At 36.4% G+C, this 24,929-nt stretch overlaps 2 protein-coding genes across 4 annotated transcripts in view; both read left to right on the forward strand.

The window, feature by feature from the left end:
• Oaf (BRICHOS-like domain-containing protein out at first) overlaps window positions 1-24,929 on the forward strand; it is a 189,060-nt gene that overhangs the window by 116,482 nt on the left and 47,649 nt on the right. The gene's annotated exons all lie outside the window — the stretch shown is intronic.
• Sona (sol narae metalloprotease) overlaps window positions 23,071-24,929 on the forward strand; it is a 72,300-nt gene continuing 70,441 nt past the window's right edge. For all 3 annotated transcript variants that reach the window (XM_076892657.1, XM_076892656.1, XM_076892658.1), the window contains exon 1: window positions 23,071-23,467. The gene's annotated coding sequence lies outside the window, so the exon portion shown is untranslated. The remainder of the gene's footprint in view (window positions 23,468-24,929) is intronic.

Consider the following 24,929-nt stretch of genomic DNA (forward strand, 5'->3'; position numbering starts at 1 on the left):
ATAAATAAAAATTGCAAATGTATATCCTCCACACTTCATAAATATTACGACGCGACGTTGTTCTAATCCTACAATTTACATCAGATAAGAGGGTCGGTCAAGATAGTCGATCACAAAGACTGAGTCTGTTTGTTTAATAATAAATTTAACTACCTTTTATCCTATCCAAACATACATATACATATGAAAGTACAAACGTTCGTACGTGTTATTTGGTTGTTTGTAGAAGGAATTTTGATGGATGACTCGAAATGAATTAGATTTGAAAATCTATTGTAGATACGCGTGCACCAGTGTTTAAAGTCCACCAGACAGCGCGGCGTGTGATGAAATTGTAAACGGATATCCGCATTGTACTGGCTCACGGGTCGTTCGATTCTAAAACGCACAGGAATTACGGTCATAGTGACTGATTTTTTCAAATTCAGATCACTTATTGATAACCTCGACAAAATAAATTGAGCAACATGGCTTTTAGTTGTAAATAATGCCAAGAAGAAACAATTTCCCAACGATTCGCCAATATTGCAGTTAGCTTCATTGAGAGTCAGAGGATACATTGATGCAATAAATTCGAAAGTACACTTACATTGTCATTGTAAACATTATTATAAAAAAAACTCTAGCATCTATTATAATTAACTTTGAAAATTATTTACACTAAATTTATTTAAATGAAATAACCTATGGCAGCCATTAGCTCGAATTATTTGCTACATAATTTTTAATTACATCATATCAGCATATGATACAATTAACAATTATATATCAAATATATAGTGCCCGGGTCTCACCACGTGGAGGTTGCTGCGAATGGAGACCCACCCTAACCACGTCCCATCCACCCTCCTTTTATACAAGATATCAAATAAAACCTCTTTTCAATGTACATTTGCAACAAGTTCGATATTTGATCCCTATGCAAACGCACAATGAAAGGAGTTTCATAAAGAATTTTCGCGAGAAAGAATTGTTTCAAATGAAAGGAAACATAAATACGTTGCCTAGCCAACATTTGCTTTAATCTCAAACCAATCAACCTAACTCTGGGATATATATCAACTTAGAAGAAGTGATTCCTACTTATCAATAGGTCAGAAAACGTTTTACTCTACGTATGCAAAGATGTAAGAGAACACAGTACATGAAGTACTTTGTATTCATGAACTGGGATTGTCTGCAGAAGCAAACAATGTAAAAAAAGCTCTGAAGTAACAAAGGAAGAATACAATAGAAGATTTTGCACAGATGAACAGAGGCGATCGAATTTGCAAGATGTGAGACAACGTATGAATGACGATAAAAGACGAAAGAATTGAAAGCACTGGAACACCTGAAACAGCACTGAAAACACTGGAACACCTAAAATGAAACTGGAAACGCTGCAATATCTAGAACAGAGATGTACTACATATGAGATCATAACACAGGTCAATAGATTACACAAAAAATATATCCAAGAAGAAATGCACATATACGTACACATATAAAACCAGAAAATATCTATTCGTATAAAATAACTATATTACTCTGTAATATTTCATGACAAACGCTCGATCAACATTACTATCGTTATTCTATATCGTAAATGAAGTATTCTTTCTTTTCCGTGTCATGAATTTATTATAACGTCAAACAAAGAATACTTCAAAATTAATCGCGATCAATTATTCAACATAGTTGCAATAATAATTTATGAATAATTATTAATAATACTGTGGCGCTCTTCATAATTCGCAATACTAATGTATTAAATATCAACTGAAGAATATCAATATTTATTTAAATAAAAATTAGCAAAATTAATCGCGCCAACAGCCATAGTGTGGCACTCTTTATAATTCGCAACACTAATTCACGGGGTGTGTCAGAAAAAAGCAATGCGCGAGCAGCCACTTCAGGGCGCTTATCTTAATTCGCAACACTGATTTATACACCCATAATTTAACTACGCAACACTAATAAAAGAGATTTTTAGACAGCGATCCGCATAGGTGCAATGTCACCACGGTGCAATGTAGCCCTTCGGCTACTGTGGTGACTCTATGCATGATCACATTTCCACAGCGCAAGTGGAACAATTTGTAGATGCAATATCACCCTGTAATGTAGCTCCTTTTGCTACGGTGGTGATTATGATTCCACGGTATTAGTGGAAGATTCGGGCTTCGTTAGTCGCAACACTACCGTGAAAAACGCGTCATTCATTATCGCAACACTAAATGGAATTAAGGACTAAACAATTGAAGAAATATCAAATACAATTTAATCTTAAAAATATCAAATATAAATTAATCATATTCGCGGAGCAAATATTAATCAATATAATATTTATAATCAATCAATAATTATGAATTGAGCAAACAATCGCGATCTCATGATTCGCAACACTAAAAGACCAATCACGATTATCATTTTTACGCAACTCTAATTCAAAGCGCAATATATTAATCAATACGCAACTCTAATAAAAATCGCGACCTAGGGTTAATCGCAACTCTAATAACAATCACAATCTGGAGATAATCGCAACTCGAATAAAAATCGCGAACTAGAATTAATCGCGACCTAGAATTAATCGCAACGCTAATACAAATCGCGATTTTGATTTATTCGCAACTCTAATTGGAACCGTAATTAATTATTCGCAACTCTAATTGGAACCGTAATTAATTATTCGCAACACTACAATTGAAATCGCGATTCGCCCAGCATTTGGTGGGCCAGCATTCTGCTGGCTAGAATATACTACACTACACATATACGAGCATAATGACAAAGTAGTAACAAGCAATGACTTTGCATCGAGAGGGTTGCCTGCCTCTGAATGCATAGTCATTTAGTAGTTGCCCTCTTCTCCGGGCCTCTTCGGCATATAGCCTCTTCTTTCTTCGGGCATGAAGCCCAGGACCCTGAAACTTATATCTAAGCTCGAGATTCCCTAATTACAAACCAACAAATGACTCAAAAAATGAATCAAAATATGAAACGAGACATCTAAACACACGCAAGACGAGCAACGATTTAAGAAATCGCTGTCCGTGCAAGCGTGCTAAATCTCGAGCAGAAAACGTTCGTTTCGTGCAAATCGCGACCACGACCGCGGGGCGATTCGAAAAATCGATCAAGTAAAGCTAGTGGCAAATGGCAAACCCCATTCGCGCCAGCTAAACTGTCGATCATTCAAATCTAATTTCCTGAAACAGGTTGAACCACGCGAGAAACGCGCCTGCCCGATCGGTGACTGTGGTCAACCTGCCCGGCCCTACCTACTTATTACTAGCAAACAAACATACCAGAAGTAAACTACCTACCTACCTAGTCCTATATTTAAAAATGGCAAAAGATTCACACCAACACATTCATTCACCCTCGGAAATGCTCACTCAAACACCCGGGCGCAATAATCCTACACTAGAGAGAACGTCCCGGGACGCCTCCGACACCCGAGCTTGGCATACAACCTCGCACACTCTAAGGGTACGTACCAGTGCTATAATCAACTGACGAAACTAGTGATCATTGCGTACAACGCCAGTAAAGCGTTTTTATCTACATTTGAAAGTCTAATGTGAAATTTAAAACACTGAAAATATCTGTATTTTTCACAAAACACAGAAGTTATATTAGCAGTTATATTAGAGAATGTTATTGGAATTGGTACCATTATTGTGATTAATAATAAATTCGGTACCATTTGTAGGCAATAGTAAATTGATTCTATGGAAACGACGCAATTCCACGGCCTAACCACACACACACACACAACGTGGAAAATACGTCGTGCACGATACACTAGCACGTCAGTCGCGAAAAAACACACATCATTAGTTATTATACAATCATCGTGCCCATCGCCTTTTTCCCACGCAAGTAGCACCTGGGCACGTGGATGGGGTTCTGGCAATGAACACGGAAGGGGTTAAACCTGAAAATCCTGATCTAAATATGATGATTAATGATTTCTACTAATATTTGAATTGAATTGTAAAGTTATTCATTGATAGTTATTACACTGCATGGAGGTGTAAAGATTTCTATTTTCAATCCTAACTCAAACATGATCCGTACATGATCTTAGAAATGATCAAGACAAAAATACACGAGATTGCCGCTACAGCCACCAGCGTGGTTGATGCATTTTCGCATCCGCGAAAATGGTTAACGTGACCAGAATGTCATCGAGTAACATTCCAGACACGGCCTCCCATGAGGCAGGAATTGAGATACGCTCAATTAGCGCACCACGAACCCCTAAGCGAGATCCGCAGCTACCAATACCCTTGGTGAGGGTGGCGGGCTCCCCCGTCTGCCCTTCGGAATAGCCGAGGGCCTTACGGACGAGGCAGGGCGCCCGTACTGGGACGCGATATCGGCAACGATAAACTACTTTAAATCTATGCAGTGTAAAATTAACTACCAATTATTAAATATTTTATCGAGACATGAAAGAGGAGCTTCACAATTCATTTTAATATTATAACGTACAGAATAGAGTAAAGAAGTATGACGCGACGCGAACAAAATGAGTGAAAAACTATCGACATTCTTCGGGATGTAACCCTTCCTTCGAAGCGAACCCTCCCTCAATCTGATCTCAAAAATAATCAAAGCAAACCCATAGGTTACTACTACAGCCACCAGTACCGTTTGACGTATTTTCACGTCCGCGAGATGTTTAACGTGACCAGGTGCCTACGGTGACACCCAGGCACGACCTCTCCTTGAGGCAGGGATTGGGATACGCCCAATCAGCCGGCAGTGAACCCAGTGCAGTAATCTAAGTACGCAGTCCACCACTACCGATGCCCTCGGTGGGGGTGGCGGACTACCCCGTCTGCCCGTCGGAATAACCGGGGGCCTTACGCAACGGGATAGAGGCCAATACTGGGACGCTATAGTGGTAACACCACGCTACTCGACATTGAACTCAAGTTCATTTATTTATTGACAAGAATAATTAAATTTAAATTCAAAGTTATATTTCAAATTCAAGTTGAATTTTAAATTAAAAGTAAATTTAAAGTTAAAGGTAAACTTTAAATTACAATTAAATTTAAAATCAAAATTAAATTCGAAATTAAAATTAAATTTAAAATCAATTACTTTACATTCCGCACATTATAATGATAGAAGGAAATGGAAAGCGCCTCTCTCATTGTCTCGATGACTATTTAATTTATGTTTAATATACAATATTTATATATATAATTATAAATGTACTAATTGCGAGCGATCTCGTCATCGAAGCAATCATTCTAAAATATGAAAATAATAATCAAGCTCGATGCTTTGATTTCAAAATCTGCTCGATGCAAAATGTTTTCTTGCATATGTAATATAACATAGTTTCGGTAATCAAGCAAATGGACTTTAATTATAACAAAAGCTATATTATAAAGTTACAATATATTTCATATATATGATATTTGTCATATATATTTATCATATATTTCATGTGTTCAATTTTCAATAAATATAAATTCGGTTAAATGACTAAAGCGTTTGATACACTCTATCAACATCGTGGTACAATAATTATAATTATCACAGAAACGAAGTCGGGGGGTATCCGACTTCACCACTACGCATTGTTACAACAAGGCAGTTGTAATACGTATTACTTATTTATTCATGAAAATATATTATATCCATATATACATATGTATATGTAATTATTAATATTCACCTTTAAAATATTACTTTCAGTTAAAACTTTCCAAATATTCATACTATGTGTATCAAATATTATAATACCCGTATTTACTTATTTAATGATTATCAATATTACTATTATTATACTATGACATTTAAAAACGCGAAGTGCAAGAAAACCTATCCTGAACTAATAAACAGTACACAAAATAAATGTTACTACTCATGGATATAGTAGTATATCCACGGTCATTATGCTCGTAAAAGAAATTCTACGTAATTACAACCAGTCACCCGTGCCGATTTGGACCTTTCGTCCTACGACATGATTGAGTGACCAGAGGAACTTAAAGGCATGCGACTCACCGACCGTAGATCGATGATGCTGCTGACGTCTGGAGGAACTGCTGCTGCTGCTGCTGCTGCTGCTGCTGCTGCTGCTGCTGCTGCTGCTGCTGCTGCTGCTGCCGCTGCTGCTGCCGCTGCTGCTGCCTCAGAAAAGTCGTCGATGATATGGTAAATGCCTGAAGAAAGTCAAATTATGAATTAAAATTCATGTTACAACACAATGAATCAATTAAGAATAAATGTTAAGAAATGTTGCTTACTTCCAGGAGGACTTCATGAACGCTGTCGTCAGAATAGAAGTGGTAGGATGAATCCATTGTAAAAATAGCTGAAAACTTAAACAGAAACCATATTATTATAATTTGGCTTTTTAAAGTTCTTGTTAATATTTTCAATTATTAATTTAATTCATTGTGATTAATTTTGTGATTGCTTACAATAAATTAACCACAATTATATTACTTTAATAATTAAAAAGATTAAAAGTTTAACAAATTTAGAATTGTAAATAAAGTACGAAAGATACTTACATTTTTTGCTTTTGAAGTACAGCTAGTTCCTTTAGGTAAGCAGCAATTTGATTCTAATACCGAGGCAGCAGATATTAAAAAAAAATTAAGAATAAAAAAATATATAAATAAAAAATATATATAATAATTGCCATTTACGAAACAAGCACTGACTCTACTCTTTCACGTATGAATATTATAAAAAAAAATGTAATTAAAATTAGAGCAGCTGTGCTCTAAGAAATACTAAAATTATTTATCGCAACAAACACTGACTCTACCGACCGCATTGCGCGCGGTCATTAAAATTTTCTGAAAGAAAAACATTGTTAAAGAGGGAACAAGGGGTAAATAAACACAACACACAATTTACTTTCGTATTATTCTTCATCTTTTCCTGATCGAGCGTTTGTCAAAAAAAATATTACTTTCTATTTAAATGAACGAACTATGCAAAAATATGCATATCAAATGTTTCCAAGTGATTAATAAAAAGGTAATATAAATTTATACCATACGTTTGGCGTTCTAATAGTCTTTGCGATACATCTCTTTCAATAATATTACCATCTCTCCATGGAGGATATCCTTTGCCATTGATCAATTATTAATTATGGTGTTCAGTACTTATTATGTCCATCGCTTGAAAGATAACTGATTAAAAATCTGTAACAGAATGAAACAAAACAATTAAAACAAATACACAAAGGTATAATTAGTTATATTAAGATTTTATAATAAACAAGTTCATAAATCACATTTTCAAAATTCAAACAAAGTCTATGGACAACTATGAACAATGAAACGCATAATAAAATGTAAAGAAAAAAGAAAATTTAAGGATATATTCATATTTATAACGATAATTTTCAATAAGTAATTAATCAAGTATGCAATGATTGAGGGAAGTTAGTAACAGAATAAAAATATAATAGAAGAATAATTGAAAATACTACAGTCGATAAACAAGCGTATGAACGTACCTTGAAAGCAGAAATGTGTCTCGAAAAGTTTTATCGACAGCATAGGACAGCACGTCTTACTACCAGTAGAGGACGACACGAACTGACTGCCGATGCCACTCACCGTATGCCCCGTAAGCACCCGAGCGAGCTCGAAGGCGTCCGAGCGAGACCGAAGGCGCTCGAACGTAGTTTTCCAATTACGCTGCTACGTTTCATTTCGTGGCCTTGGTATTTCACTATCTGCTTCAACTGTAAATAAATCAGCTAATTGGAAATCTACAACAACAGACACGTCCCAAAAATAGGAGTTCCAGGAAAATTCCCGTGCGTATTTTTCTCAGAAAAGTACGCACTGCTGTGTTATGATATACATTCTCCTAAATAATTTGCACAAAGAAATTTGTCCTGTACCCATATAAATATATACGTGTAGAACGCGTATAACATATATAATATTTCACTCTACATATTATTTTACTATTAATACAATGTTAATTGCGAATATTGCAGTACATTATGTACTGAAATACTCGAATTTTTGTCGTAAAAAGGAATTTATTGCAATAAATCTCTTTGTTTCGAGGCGAAAGACAACTAGCTGGAAAGAAGGAGTATTTCAACTTACATTTCTCTGTATATTGTTGGAAATTTGTATCACAAACAATCACGAATCGTTCTCGAAGTTATATTTTCACACTTTTTTAACAATTTAGCTAATCGAACACGTTTTATCTAACTCAAAAATGTCAAAACTGAGGAGAGACAAAAAGAGACGCTATCGCTACGGAGGCTTGGACTAGTCTAGGAGAGCTTTGAAAGCTTGAACGTGATTGGTCGAAAATGTCTGATCCATTATGGCTACCATAAGGACTATTGCAAATTAGCGAAATAAAATTATTTTTCTTCGGGGAAGAAAAATAATCGATTATATATAAAAATATACCATGAATATATCGAAATGTAATAATATAGCTAGATTCTAGCAATTTTAGTCATTAAAAATGAAATATTACGTACTATAGAATGTATAATTTAGCAAGAGAATATATATATGTATATGTACGTACAATTTTTACTTTCGCACTTTTCGGAAAGAAATGTTGAATATTTGCGTAAAAAATTATAAATTCAGGTAGCATTCAAGCTTTCCTTTCTTATTTTAACATTTGCGATATTCGAAACAAAATTTAATACGATATATAAAAGATTATTACTCACCGATATACAGAAGATGCTTTCGCGACGAGATCCCAGGAGAAAAGAGGGAATGAACCGAATTCTTTTCGCTGAACGCAAATAGACGATCATGATTGGTGGAATTTTCTGCGGGAAAGGGGTACGTGTTTTAATTTAATAAAACTGAATTTTTATTAAATATATGTACATACTATCATGTACAACGCGACTATATATGTCGCTTTATCATTTATATAACACTTATTACGACTATTATAGTATAGAATATACTCAAATATTCGAATTAGTGTCACAAAGAGATATATAATACGACAAATGTTCCTCAATGAGGGGAAAAGCTCGCAAGTCATAAAATAATAACTACTCTGTTGAGAAATGTTTATAAAATCTGAACAAGAAAGCTAGCACAGAAATGTAAACATTTTCTGCGATATCAAAATCTAACCATCGCGAAATGCTTTCTTGTTCATGTATCGAACACATATTACATTTATTGTTACATAAGATGTACAAATTACATGCACATTTTTAAATTCTGCTTTATATTTAATAATAAAAATATTTATTATAAGCATAAATTTAAGCGAAATATTTTATCTATGTGTTAAAAAGGGAACATGACAAGCAAACCCAAGCCTGATATAACTATTCTTTACGTAATTTTTAAATGATACTACACTCATTTCCGTGTATCATTTTATGCTTTTTTCTATAAAATAAAACATTTGCGTCTATGACTTACCAAAGCAGTGTCTACTTGTTGCACCAGAATATTGGCAACCTGATATGGCTTGAGGTGGTTAGGTCCGCAGTTCCAAGCAAAATAAATTTTATTTTTTATTATATGCAATATGTTGGATGCCAAACTTTTTAACAGTTTAATCATGTACAAACATTTTTAGTTCTCTCTACTTAAATGAAAGTTTAATACAAGTACGAGAAGAGAAATACACGTATATTTCTTAAAAGCGATCTCAACAAATTGACGTGGAAAGATATAACGTAAAACTTTGTTTACATGGTACGGCACTGATTCGTAGCCATCTATGACCAGATTCGTTAGCTAAAATGCCGGCACGCGTTACCAGTACGTTCTACACAACAACGTCTTACGATTGAAGTATTTATTATCGACTCGTTCAAGTTCTTTTCTTTCTACTTAGTATTAAATTAAATGTCGTGAAGTTCAAATCCTAAAAAAGAAACACAAGTATGAATGAAATGTGATTTTATCATTTTCAACGTAAATTATTCAATATAGGTTCGTACATTTTAAATATTCATTACCGCTATTGTTGTTTCTTCCAACCAGCTCTTCCAGCTCTTCTAACTGTCGAACGAAGCAACTCGAATTCACTAAACTCTCTTTCAAGAAATTTTCAAATCTACCGGCGTTTTCTAATCATACAAAAGAGGATTTTACTTGTTGCAATGAAGAACGTGAAGAGTGAAATAGTTTATTAAACTGGATTGACTCCAAGAAGTTCTACGAAAAACCATTGACAGCACAACAACCATCACCTCGAGAAATACGTGAGTACAATTGTATATTTGTTCTTGTTATGATTCATTGTCTGTAGTACATAAAATTTCAATTCTTATGCCGACAATTTTCAAAATCTTGTCATTTGGTCAAATACATTCGTTTGCTTCGAGTGTTCTGCTTTAATGCTGAATGCGCATGCGCCGAGATTCAAATTCCTTGTAGTTTAGTTGAAGCTGTCATGACGGTGGCGTCTCTTCCCATTTCTGCTTTAAATTTTCATTTTAAAGTTGTTTAAAAAGTGTTTGCATATCTAAAATACGACGGAATGAGTAAGATATGACACGAGGTACGCGTATTTATAATTTTTTATACAAATTATTTAGTATTTTTCGAGAAATATCCGAGTTGAAATTTTACACTTACTACGCTTGCTAAGCAATTATGTAGTGCATAAAATTTAACTTCCAATATAAAAGTTTTGATATTGATTGTGTTATTTGATCATTTAGCATGTGTGCTGTAAGTTTTCCAACTATTATTTCTGCCATGGATTCATCTACTACTTTTACTCTAACGACAACGTTCATGATATCCTCCTAGAGGTAAGCAACATTTCTTAATATTTTTTCTTAACTGATTCATTGTGTAGTAATATGAATTTTAATTAATAATATAACTTTCTTCAGGCATTTTTCATATCTTCGACGACTTCACCGAGGCAGCAGCAGCATCTCCGACCAGTTCCTTCAGACATCAGCAGCATCCCCGATGACTTCCTCCAGATATCAGCAGCATCTTCGATGACTTCCTTTAGACATAAGCAGCATCATCGATCTACGGTCGGTGAGTCGCATGCTTTCAAGTTCCTCTAGTCATTCATCATGTCGTAGGACGAAAGGTTCGAATCGACACGAGTGACTGTTGTATTTATACAAAATTTCTTTAATGAGCATAGTGACAACTTATCTTATGTGTATCATTTATTAGATTAGGTTACGTTTTCTTGCATTTCCCGTTTTTAAATATTACAATATAACGTTAATAATACAATAATAATAGTACTGGTAATTATAAAATTATTAAATATGAGTAATGTAATGTTCATAGTCTATTCACGTCCATTCATTAATATCTAGTAAATATAAAAGTAATGTACTGTATATGAATATTTAAACAAATGAAATATTTTTATTAGTATTGATTATAGTCTTCCGTATAAGTATAATATCTTTAATAGATCTTATCTAAAGAAATAAATGATAAATATCATAACTGCCTCAATTAAGCAGTATTTAGTGGTAATGTCGGATGTCCTCTGACTTCGTATCTGTGACAATTATAATTATTATTTAATGATGTGACGTGTATCATTATTGGTGTAATTATACACACTATTTACACGTATTAAGAATATTAAATATCCCAGTCATTTAATATTCCTGTTAATATCCTGTTAATATAATTAGAGATTTAAAAGTGTTAAAGTCTATTTGCTTATTGGAACTATGTTAAATTACATGTGCAAGAAAACATTTAATTTTATTTCAATGAGTTGATTTCGAAATTAAAGCATTAAACTTAAATATTTTCATATCTTAGAATATTTGCTTTGATGATGAAATCGCTCGAATATTGTTTTGTGTACCTATATACCCTATCCTATCCTATCCTACCTACTCAATAATAAAAATAAAATAAAAAATAAACCAAATAACAGTTGATATGTGTTGTTGTTATTGTACTAATTGTTGCTATTTAGATCAGGATTTTCAGGTTCCTTTTCCGTGTTTGTTGCCAGGACCCCATTCACGTGCCCATGTGCTACTTGGGTGGGGAAAAGGTGATGGGCACGATGATTCCCCACTAGTTTATAAGGTTTTTTCGCAATCTGATGTCCTAGTGTACTGTACGACGTATTTACCACACGTGTGATTAGACTGTGGGAATACGTCGGTTTTTATTGCACATTAACTTAATTTCAATAATGGTATAAAATTCCATTTATTTTAATAGCTGCTCTATTTTCTTCAGTAACATCCCTCAGATTGCAATACATGGTACGTATAAAGTTTAGAAATTGTGAGATTGTATGCAAGTTCGTGATAATTCCGTGTGTTGGTACGAGTCTGTTGCTATTTTTTAAATATAGCGTTAGGCAGGTAGGTAGTTTACTCTTGTATGATTGTGTGCTAGATTTAAGTAGGTAGGGCCGGGCAGGTTGACCACAGTCACCGATCGGGCAGGCGCGTTTTTTCTCGCGTGGTTCAACCTGTTTCAGGAAATCTGATTTGAATCATCGACGGTAAGGCTGGCGTGAACGGAGAATGCTGCTCGCCACTGGCTCTACCCTATCGATTTTTCGAATTCTTCGCGGTCGCGGTCGCGGTTTTGATCGAAACGAACGTTTACTGCTCGAGATTTGGCACGTTTTGCACGAACAACGATTGCTTAAGTCGTTGTTCGTCTTGCGTGTTGTTAGCTGTCTCGCTTAATGTTTTTGAATTTTGTTGTGTCATTTTTTGGGTTGCTTAGGGAATCTCGAGCATAGATTTAAGTTTGAAGATTCTGAGCATTACGCTCGAAGAAAGAAGAGGCTGTGAGCCGAAGAGGCCCAGAGAAGAGGGCTGCAATAAATGACTCTTGCATTTGGAAATACTGGATTCTGGATGCAAAGCCATTTCTTGATACTATTTGTCACTATGCTCGTTGCTTTGTCCACATTATTTTGGCAAATCACGGATTCATATTTTATTGTTTTATACGTTATATATTCTTGTGTATGTGTCGTCAAAGAAATTGTTACATTTCTATTATACTCACAATCTTGCAGATCCAAATATTTCCGATGATTTAATTCCGATAAGTTTGATAATATGATTATTAAATATTAATTTTATTTTTTATATAATTTTTATATAATTTAAAAGACTTAAAAAATAGCAGACAATTTTATTTATTAGTACGGAAATATTCACGCAGATATAGTAATAACAAGATCGGAAGTGGTCCAACTTTTTGAAGGAAAGTGATACCAATTTCTTCTAAAAAAATTTAGCACATATAAATGTTTTTGTAGTTGATAATAATTCCACACATTAATATAAAAAATATTATACTCTGAAGTACAATATTATTTATATTAATATATGTTATAACTACATCTTTAAATTGAATCAAGTATTGGTTCAAATTAATCCATAAAACTCATGAAAACTCTAATGTGATTTTATCAGTCTCAGCGGTTAAATAGTGTAATTTATAAATTCTCCATTCTAAATTATACAGAGCACAATAAAACATAAAATACGTAATTTTGTAAGGTGAGAAGTCTACGCTGTCTCTCGTTTGTGGTGATTAGTTTATTCCATACTTCATTTGTGCTGTTGCTATCGAATAGAAAGAGAAATAAAATCAACTACCAAGATTGTGCAATTGAAACTTAGCAACATACATCATTACATTGATCCATGCAATTCAACTGCATTTCTCGCAGAAGATTGTGCTGGTTTTAATATTAGTTTTATATACCTATGTATGTATATTCCATTATCATATGATCGCTTATGGTTATGCTCGTTTAATAAAACATCTTGACATACATAAATATGTCTTATACGCGTAGTAAATCGAGACTCAGTTTGAGATCTCGATTGGTCAAGGTTTTTGGACAGAGTTCACACGGACAGTTCGTGCAGTCACGATCTTCGTTGCACATTGTGAAAGGGTATACTGCTGTTTTATTAGCAATGCACCGTCTAACCGGATGGTTACGCAACAATTGCTAATCTTTCCATGCCTTATATTTATTGTTTCTCCATGCTAAGTATGTGCTTTTCTAATATTGCTGTGTTGTGTTACAATCTTCTATGAAAATACAACGTTTAATATGCATAGGCGATTACCGTTTTAATGAAATTACTCTATCGTGTGGTTAAGTATATAAAAGTGTGGAAATAACCAATACGTGTTGGAAATTAAATAGGTAAAAGTGTGGCATTGTTTAAAATCATTAGCAATTGTTTATATCTGAAATCCGTTATTTCCAGCGAGATACATATCTATTACTTGTGTTTCTAGTAAAAGAATACGTAGTTTCATATCTATGAATAGAGAATAAAGTGGTTTCATTGAGATCTTGAACTTTTAATGAATCTACTATATCAGCTAATTGAAACTTCAGCACAAGTTCCTCCACATTCAAATATTTTACCGTCATTAAGTACAACGGAGTAAATCACTTTACTTCGCGTAATCAGTATAATGTTGCGAATTACTCTTTACGTTTACTCTTCACGTTTCTTCAAATATTTAAACATTTTCATTTAATATTTTTATTAATTTCAAAGTAGGCAAAAAAATTGCTTTATCGATACTGGAATTATTATAGCTCTTGACTTTGGTGTTTAACTTTATACAGTTTAGCACTGTTTAATTATAATAACGAGTGTTAATACAGCATATCGTATAACTTTAGTTGAACACAATCAGAGCTGGATTTATTAATTGCAATAATTTCAACATGATTCATCTATCACATCAATTTTGTATCCTCTTATCTAAATTTTAAACATCTAACTGCTACTGTTTCTGAAAGATACAATTTATACATAGTGGAACAACTTTTATACATATATAAAGAATCGACCAGGAGATACAATCGATTGCCAGAGATTTTATAATACCGGAATCGATGGTACTTTGGTCACGCGTCGCAATTCGATGGAGAAACGAAGAAGAGGAGGAAGAAGAAATTTTGATGAATCACTGAATTGGACGTCGCGCGATTACAAGATTTCTGATTCACGCAGTAACCACGAGGAAGGTGAAATTCTTTATGAAATCACCAGTTTTCAATCTTGCAAGATCGAGGAGAGAAGTTTGGAGCTGAACGGAAGAGCATAACGATAACAGTAAAAAATAATTGCTTGGCATCGACACCGAGACAATATGCAAAAAAATTCGTCACAGATAAGCGTTGTCAAAATAGTGGAACAACTTTTTGCGAGCAACTAAAATGAGATTTCATTCTATCCAGTTGCTGATGCGTGACACTGTCACAGATGATGTGACGTTATCCAACAAATTCTAAAACGTCGGGTAGAATTGTATTTTATTGAAGGCACAGAAGGTTGCATTTATATCGCACAATATGAAATGGATATAAGATATATTTAATTTTATAAAAAAAATTAAACCTTAAAGTAAACGGAAATTTACAAGATAATATGCAGTTTCGTTACAAGATCACCAATTCTAAAGTTACGATGCAGTTTAAACTAAATAATCAATCAAATACGTTTCCACTATTCTCATCAAGCAATTAATTTTTTTTATTGTTACATAAACAGTTAATCGTATCAATTTAATTTTTCTCACGTAAATTACACTTTCTCCAGCAACGTATCATTAAGAACAAATCAACCCCCTGTAGCAAGAATCGTGACAGAAAAAATTATAATTGATTACAGCTTTTTGTTTTAACTAGAAACCTGGGAATTAATGTTTGTTATAAGTAACTCGATTGATGTTAGTATAATGATACAGTCAGCTAAGCCCGCTTGAGAAGATTTCTTGAATGTCTGCTACAAAATGCAGTCGCTTTAGATTGCATACAATATTTATTATATTCGGTTGTGTTAAACTCAATCAGCAAACTGTTGGCAGAATATGAATGTATTGGCAGAACCTGCTATCAGATCATGTTGACAAGTTTTTACATTAGAACACAAGCCTAACGTGATCACATATGAATATGGATCTGCTTATATTTTTTAAATGATATGGATACAGTATTGGAACTTTAAATTGATGCTTTTGCAAATCAAGTACTTCTACTTAAATACTTTATTTTAAAAAACACCAAATGTAAATTAGGTAGTTAGAAGTAAAAAATTTCATTCAAAAAGGTACAGATACTTATTTAAAACTAATTAACAAATTAATTAAAATACAAAAATGCGGAGATAGTTCGTTTAATTAGTTAGATTACTTAGTTTATAATGGTTCTCTTGCAACAGCTGCTAGTAACTTGACATACATATTCATATAATAATTATAACAATTTGTTGATGTAACGGTAGTAACCGAGTTATTAATTATATCTAACAAATCTTCGCTATTTGAAGTTTAAGCTAGCATATTTCTCGCAAGAAATTTTGTTTTGGAAAGTAAAATGCGTGAATATGGTGGTAGAAAAAGTAGAGTGTGCCTTATCTGGCCAACAAGATCAGGCATTCCTTAGTCTTGTGGACATTTATAGTATCCAAGATCGATCAAACTTTGTCCAGATTGTGGTCCTCCAATTTCTGAAGTAATTTTCGAAGAAAGTTGTAAAACATATTTGGGATAACTGTAGGCTGCTGTATCGCCTAAAATGTTTAAATAGAAGTACTTGATTTGCAAAAGAGTGAATTTAAAGTACCAATATTATAGTCACACATAACGTTACAAAATATCGGATTGATATAAAAAAGTTTTCTACGATTGATCAGAGTTAAGGATATTCGAAAATTACATTCATGCACAGTGCGTAGACACACAATACGCAAAGTATGCGCTGGGTCTCGGTGCGTGAATAATCGAAGAGCGTAGAAACAATATCAAGATCAATTACGTAAAAGGAACAGAAAGAAGAGGCCCCGAGATTTCTTTTTATTTCATATGTATAAATACACCACCAGCGTGTATCGTGAATGACCCACACTTTCACTTTCGTAATTAACGCAGGTATACCCGCGCCTCGTGTTTACCCGCCAAACCGGCTGGAAACAATATGCGGATTTCCCTATGGAATCAGTCCCGTTCACGGGCAAGTAATTACCATTTTTGCGTCCAGGTTTCGTTCAACGAACAAACCGATAGCTATTAAGTTGTAATAGGTGATTGAAATTTTTATTACATAGCTAAAGTGTGTGCTAAGTGCCAGAGTACTTATATAATTTACAGTTTAAGTGAAGTAGTGTAGTTTCTGAGTTGTATAAAATCTAAATTGGCTACAAAAAGTATTGTACGTACGCATTATAAGAAGATAAGATTTGAGATAATTGCCGACGAGTGTCTAATATTATTTGTAATTAAAACTGTGAGAAATATAAGTCTGATTGTACAATATATGTATAACGAAAGTAAATAATATGTTTTAATGAACCAAAAGGATTACAAATACACAAACTAATATTTCATATACCTATTACGACTTACCAGTACTTTAACGTGTTCTCCATCATGGACGAACGTCGAAGCGCGATATCCGGTCGCGCACGCGCCCTGGTTCCGGTGTGCAGCTGCCGTAATCGTGGCTTCAAGTATTCCTCTGGAGCCTGGCATAACATATAATAACGGCTATGATACAAGTAAGTACGTTGTACAGACGATTTCACTTTTAGCCAAGAGAGGCTGCATCCTCGTCTGACCGTCAGCGAGATACTATCTATCCGCCTCGTTGTATCGCGCGCGCACGAGCCTTCCTTTCTTTTCTTCCTTCTGCCTATGTTGTATCTCACTGTCGAAGGCATTATGAGACGATATGAACGATAATAATGCTGTTACGCACGTTGGACCACCGTGTACCATAGTGCAACGTATTTTTGAGAGTACTTGTTTTGAAAAGAATCTGTACAACGAACTCTGCGTTAAGATAAAATCATACATATTATACGCTGCTCTTACAACAAATTGGAAAGATTGCGTAAGCATCGAACAATCATTTTTCATGTTCAACATTAAGTTGTTTGTCAGTGGAGACAGCGTACGCTCTAGTAAATGATCAAATTCATTTTAAGCGTTCTGGTCTTATTTTTAAGGGGGTTTCATTTTGGTGCTAAATCGTAGTAGCATGTTTGGACTTTTCAATGAAATGTTCGTTATGTTACTCGTATTAGCTCGTATATACTTAGAACTATATAAAATAATGTAAGTACGTACAGTATGGAACTATAACTGGCGTTGAGTTACACGCTCTCAGTCACGATATATAGGTTCACCGAGTTAAAACAGAAATTAGGAGCGAACCGTGTCCCCTTTCTCTTGCCAAGCCAAGCGTGGTATAAAATACTTTCCCTCTCGCGAGGCGAGCCAGCGCAGCGGCGCAAGAGCGAGCAGGAAGGAAAACGCAAGTAGCTCCGTGGCTCGCGAACGGAAAACCGGAAAACGATCGCTTCTAATCAAAAGCCCCTGGCGTTTCCCTTCTACTTTTGCTCTTTGTCTCACGCTCGGACGTTCCGTCACCCCGTTTCGCCTTCCTTTTCCTTCCTTTTCCTTCCTCCCGTATTCTTTTCGCTTCGGTTCAACGCGGGACACGTTTTCTAGTCCGGGGCCATGGGCTAGTTAAACGTTACACCCGTCAAGAGTAAACCTCAGCCTCGAGATCCGTTTGGGACGAGTCACGCGAAGTGCAGACGCGCTTCCGGTCGGGAAGCCTGCAATCTTGCCACTGCGATCGTTTCCTACTGAAGAGCGCAGAGGCGTCCGGCGTGTCTCGCGCTGGCAAACGAGCATCCCCAGACGCTCGGAAGTATATCGTGGGAATGGAATGATTATTTCGTAATTCGGTTGTTTTACGGGTGTACGGATCGACTATAATTGAGTTACGTAAAAATTATATAAAAAGACGTAAATTGTTATGTGTATGGTAGTGAAGGAGAAAGATTTAGAGGAAATGGACTAAGGTAGAAACGGAGGGAAGTGTTGCAGGAACTGTTACGACAGTTGGCAAAAAAATTAGATTACGATAATAGGTAGTAATTAAACTGCGAGTGTTTATGCACGCTTGTATTTTTGTGGGCACAATTAAAAGGAAGTAGAACGTAAGAGTAGAGTCCTCGTCTTTGTCTTTTAAATGTTGTGTATGTAATTTAATTTATATTTCTAGCATTTTGTATTTACATTGTTCGTATTTCGCATAAATGAGTGAACATCCTCAGTTCGATTGCAAAAATTCTCAGTACCGCGCGTGTGTTGTAAGCATTCGGACACTGAAGCTTGTATCTTTTTCTTCAAATTCTACCGTATTTACACGGCTAAGTTCATTCCACTGAATTATCAGAACCATCTCCATCAGCTCCGTGCCGCGCATCTCTGACTATGAAATTTTTCAAAGCACAACTTTCCTCTTTCAAGCGATCAAGTAAACGCTAATTATCTAGAAATCTTAGCACGCGATGACGCATTGTTCCGAACGAAACATCGAAAGAAACTCCATCGACGGGTCCCCTTTCTCGCTACCGTTCGCCAATCGGGAATCGATTCCGCGGATTTGCGTAACACCATGAATAATAAGACGAACGAACATTGTTCCAAGAAACTCCGCAAAAAACGTCTCCGATCACGAGCCGTAAATCACACCGTGGCGATCCGAACCGACCGTAAAAACGTCCACCATCCTCGACCATCTTAGGCGCACAGAAACTTTCTCCGTATGTATATACTCACAGTTTCCCCTCTCCTTATATCTCCCTCTTGCTCTTTCTCTCTCTCTCTCTCTCTCTCTCTCTTAATTAATTCCAACGGAACGAACGAGAAGCGATCGATTGTAGGAAATTAGCCGCGCAGCCCGCAACAAGAATTCGTCTAACGAATCGCCCGTTAAGGATAGGAATCGGCTCGCGCGGGACTGCTCCGCGCGAGCCGAAGGAGACGTCAAGCGTAATCGACTCCGCAGGAAACGGCGCGGCTGCGGATCGGGCATGATCCGGTTAACGTCCACCGGTCTCCGGCGATATCGATAGCGGTCGAAAGGGGCAGTACGCTGTGCGAGAAGGACAACCCCCTCTCGCCCCCGCCCCAGCCGCCTGGATCCACGGCGACTTTCCCGATTTTGAAACGAGCCAGGTCGGGCCAGTAGCGTGGCGACCCGATCCCTGGCGAGGAGAGCAACCTTCTCTTCTGGTCTCACGACACGGTGTGCACGGTATCGAACGTAGCCGTGTGCCAACGATCAGAAACGGGCACCGCGAGTCAGTCCCCAGTCCCTGGGCCGTTTTCCCCACCTTTCGCCGTCTTTTGCTACCGACGTCGACGGGCACCGTCTACCGCAGTTAGACCGAGTCCGTTCGCGCATTCGCATTAATTTCCGATCCGCGGTGTGCGCGCACTCCCGTACGGGCCGTTCTCCACTACGTTTCGTCTCGTAGGTCGCTCGTACCACGGTCCCTCGAGAGGCTGACCACTTGCTCCCGGCCGTTCGACTTTCGAGACACAGGCGCGCGAGACGTCCGCGGTGCTTCCGTTGCCTCGCGGGAAGAGATGCTGGTGGATTCGAGCACCGCGTACAACCCTCACGCGCCCTTTAAATCGATCCCCTTGTTACATTCGGTTCTCCTCGACTGCTCGTTCGTCGCCGTTCCGATATAGTTCGGCTTTACCTGGAAAGAAGGTAGAAAATCGACGGGATTGCTGGAGCTGACAGGCTGATCGCGACGCAGGATACTCTCGCATTACCTATCGCGTAAGGACACTTCACTGTCGCACGCGGCGATCAAAGAGGAGAGAATATCGTCGGGTATATCGGATCGACAGCGAAAGTGCACGTCTTTCGTACGTGCACGGTATACGGGTGCACTTGTGCCAGATAGCCAGCCGCGAGCCTGTTTCCCGCGATCAACGCCGAGAAACCGGAGAAAAGGATCGCGCGTTTCGCCAAGTTACACCTGTCGTCTTTGAAGTCCGCCCTCTGTTGACGTGGACGTTTATTTTAACACACTCGCAACGCGGATCTATAAAAAGACGCTCCAGCATATGCAGATGGCATATGTTTGGCCTTTTTTTTCAATCGATTTGCTGCAATATCAACCTTTTACGTGACTACTTTGCGCGATTATCACCGGTTGAAATTAGACACCATCGTTGAATGTTGTTCAGATAATCTCGAACATAATTTTTTGAATTCTTCCCAAACTTTGACGACTAATTAACATAAATATAAAAGATCGAAGTTAAAATTATTATGTTTTTTCGTATCAGGTAAAAACGGGTAGTTTTCGATCCATGCTTGAAATAGTTAATTGTTAGTCATGAAACAGGTTCAATTCGTCGTATAGACGGTACGTACTTGGGGTCGCAGTTGCTTAATTTTAATTCTAATTCATCGAATTGGTATTGGCGCGTTGCACGGAGATTTGAGCAAGCAAACTTGGTAAATGGCGTCATTCGCAGCGAATGTGTTAAACGACGGCGATACTGTTTGTCGGATGGACAGACAGCTGGTCGGCTCGTCTTTCCGTCCCCGTCCACGGAAATCGATTTCGTGTTCACCGTTAGAGGATACCGGTCGGTGAAAACGGCTAATCAGAAGCTTAAAAGGCGAACGCGTTCACGGCCTTATTGGATACGCGGGCTTTGCCTAAGTGTCAGGAAGCGGCTGTTTCGCAGCCGTTGCTAAACGTCCGATGTTGCGCGCCTTGTCAATCGCGATCGCAACAGGATCAGACAGGCACCAGTCATTTCTCTCATTCGTTTACTCTTTTCCTGGCAGAAAGCGATTTTTGCATACTTTTAATAGCTGATACATTTAGCAGTTTCTCGTGGATTCACCTGTATAATTGTTGGTTTGATGGCAAATTAAGCTGTCACAGTTAATTTTAATATTTAGAGTAATTCGAGAGATACGCTGGAGGATTTAATCGCTTTATGGATTGTAGTTTTGTGGAATGAGAAGAATATTTGTAAAATTATTCTTATCTGGGATAGTTTGGTTTATTAGTGATTTTTATTTTAATGAAATACGATTGGAGGAAGTTGAACAATTCTTTTAAAGTACATAAAATAATTTATGTTTCATTCAATTTCTTAAGCAGACAAAGAAATAGATGGTTTTGATTGTAGTTTAGAGGAATCATTCTTCGAGAGTCAATTATAGAGAACAAGATCGTTTATCATTTAACATTAATTTGATAATAACGTTCACACATAGTTGAAATGCATCGCTTGAAAAATAGTTAAGTTAATAGGCATTTGAAGAACGCGACCTTTCTATTTGTTCACACCGGAAATCGTTCATCTATTTCACACGTTGTTTTCTATCTTCTATTTCTAATGAGTCACAACAGTACATGAACCCTAGAAAATGTTAATGACGTATTCAATTTTCTATGACTTTGAATTAACATGACATGGAAAGATAGTTCGAACTTCATTCTATTTTTCATCATAAAATTAATTTTAAATTTATCTTCAATTTATATTCCATTATGTACTCTATAAGTATTTCTCTTCATTTAAATTTTTCATTTTACCTCCTCATCTTTTTCAAATTTGATCCTTCCCTGTTATAATTTTACATAATTATTTTAAAATTTTGAGTATCACAAAACGGTACAGAAAATTATTTCTTGTCGGTCCTCCCTCCCGTTATTCTTGAAATATCCCAATCTTTCTTTCGGAACGTTGTAAAATTAACATAAAACAAAATTAATTCATTGTCTACCTCGCTAACTTTGAAAAAACTCCATTACTAACACCAGTAACCTTTCATATCACTTTCATATAATTGAAAAAAAGCTAACGCATGATATCTACAAAAAACAACGAGCATATATAATCGCATCCTTTGACGTCACGATTAAAAATCAACAATAAATTTCGCCACAAGATCAAAGTTTACACGATCTTCTACCACGCGACGTCCTCCGCTCCGGCTGTTCACGTTTTGTTTATCAAGTCCTCCCATGCTCGTTAAATCGTCACTGGCAAGCTACCTGTTATCGAGGGGGCATAACAAGCCGCAAGAGCGCAGTCAGCCGCGATACTCCGCGCGCGACACACGTGAAGTGTTATTTACTCCGGTTTTCGGCGCGCGACTTTTTATTTTCGACCCGTGTCCACGTTTGCGTAACCGGGAAGACTAGTTTGTCTCGTATCGATCGATTCCAAAGAGAAAAGGGAAAACACGGCATATTTGCTTATATGATATATATGTACTCGTATATTACATAGAAAATCATTTTTCCAATGAAATCTGTTTCTCTCATTGCATTCGCAAACGTAGAAACGTAGAAAGAGGAAACGAGCGTCGAAGGAGGCAGCAGTGTGTTGATTGTGCAGTGATCACGAAATTGGTGCGCACCGGAAGTAAGGTCCTTCGATTCGAGGCGTGGAAACGGAGGGAAGATCGAGGCAGAATTTATCATCAGTATTATCGAGAATTCGATTCCTCGTGGTTGATACGTGGATCACATCGGTGAACACACTTCGTCCTTTCGTCGTCGTGACGACACTGAGGATTCCCATCAGCCGCGATGATGGAAACATGAGGACTCTGAACGATCGTGCACTCGATCGACGCAGTTCCAATCCTGTCGACCATAAATGACGTAAGTTACGATAAATTTTTCACGATTATTTGAACGTTTTTTTTATTTTCATTCCGTTGGATTTATGGCGATACGTGCACGGTAATGGATGCATGTTCAGTTTGTGTTGGTTTGCTTGAAACTTTTTAGTTTCATCGTATCAAACTTTATAGTCGCGCGTGGCCACCGATATATATCCATTTTATGATTACTTGAGATGTCTTCATTGCGTTGAATCTTTGGTGACTACTATTTATCTTGTTGTATTTGTTACATTTACCTCGTTATGTTAAATTTGGACGATATTTTATTGCGAAATTTAATTTCATTTTGTACGAAACTTTCAATCACGAATTTTCAGCTTCTGAATTTTAATTTTAGTTTTTCCTTTGCTCTTCATTTCTAATTTAAACGCGAGGACGAAGAAGTCATTAAAAATCGTTTAAGGGTAGAAATATTACATTTTACGAAGTGGACAGTTTGACAGATGAAGAGATTTACAAACAAGGAGCAATTTGATCAATTTCTTTCTGAGAAAGATGCTCGTAAATCTTTAATTTATGCTGGTGAACGTGCATGTATAAAACCTTAAGCAGAGTAATTGGGCTGTACGCAGAGTTCATTTCAAGATACAAACGCAAACTACTCGCGCATCCCATTTAAATGCATATATAATTATCCGTACAGTTTATCATTGGTTCGTTTAGCTAGTTTAGTCCACTTGTTTTCGATTAGTAGTTCACTATCTTAGTTCATCTTCTTTTCCACGTTGTTTCGAGTTATAGTAAACAACCGTTGCCAAGCGATTATTTGCTTTAAAGGCGTTCCATGGATTAGAAAAAGACTAGCAAATGATCGTGTCGTATCGAGATTACGACTTCCGCCAGTCTTGTCGAAGAAATATGTAAACTGATTAGTAATCTAAGATTACATAAATTCGATCATTTACATAAATACCAAACGAACGTTTACTTAGGAATTTTATTACTATTCGAGTAATTAACAAGTAAATCGCGTCTGTTGAGATTACGACGCTGCCTAATTGTCGAGCCAACGTCGTTGTCGATAAAGTTGACGCATAATTGTAATTATAATGTTCCACGCGAGCATTTAATGTTTTGCGTATTTGTAACGCTGGTTGCGAAAGTGATTTTAGGCAATAAATTAGGAAAGTTCGTGTTTTTACATTTGCTTCGTATTATAATTGCGCGTGGCATCATTAGTGAAAAAGAATTAGAAATTAATTCTTTCGCAATGTTGTTCGCCGTCTGAAAAATTGTGAATTCGTTTCATAAAGCCGGAATTACACGGTTAAATTTGCTCGAACAACGCGATTGATTCCGGAAAATCGGAAGCAAAGTGAACCGAGTACGATATAATTCAATTTCAACAGTTTGATCGAATTTTGTTCACTTCACTTTCAATTTTGTTGAGCCAATCGTGTTGTTTGACTATAGCGAACCATATCAATTTTATCTTAAAC

The sequence above is a fragment of the Xylocopa sonorina genome, chromosome 3 (assembly GCF_050948175.1).
Source record: "Xylocopa sonorina isolate GNS202 chromosome 3, iyXylSono1_principal, whole genome shotgun sequence".
Lineage (NCBI taxonomy): Eukaryota > Metazoa > Arthropoda > Insecta > Hymenoptera > Apidae > Xylocopa > Xylocopa sonorina.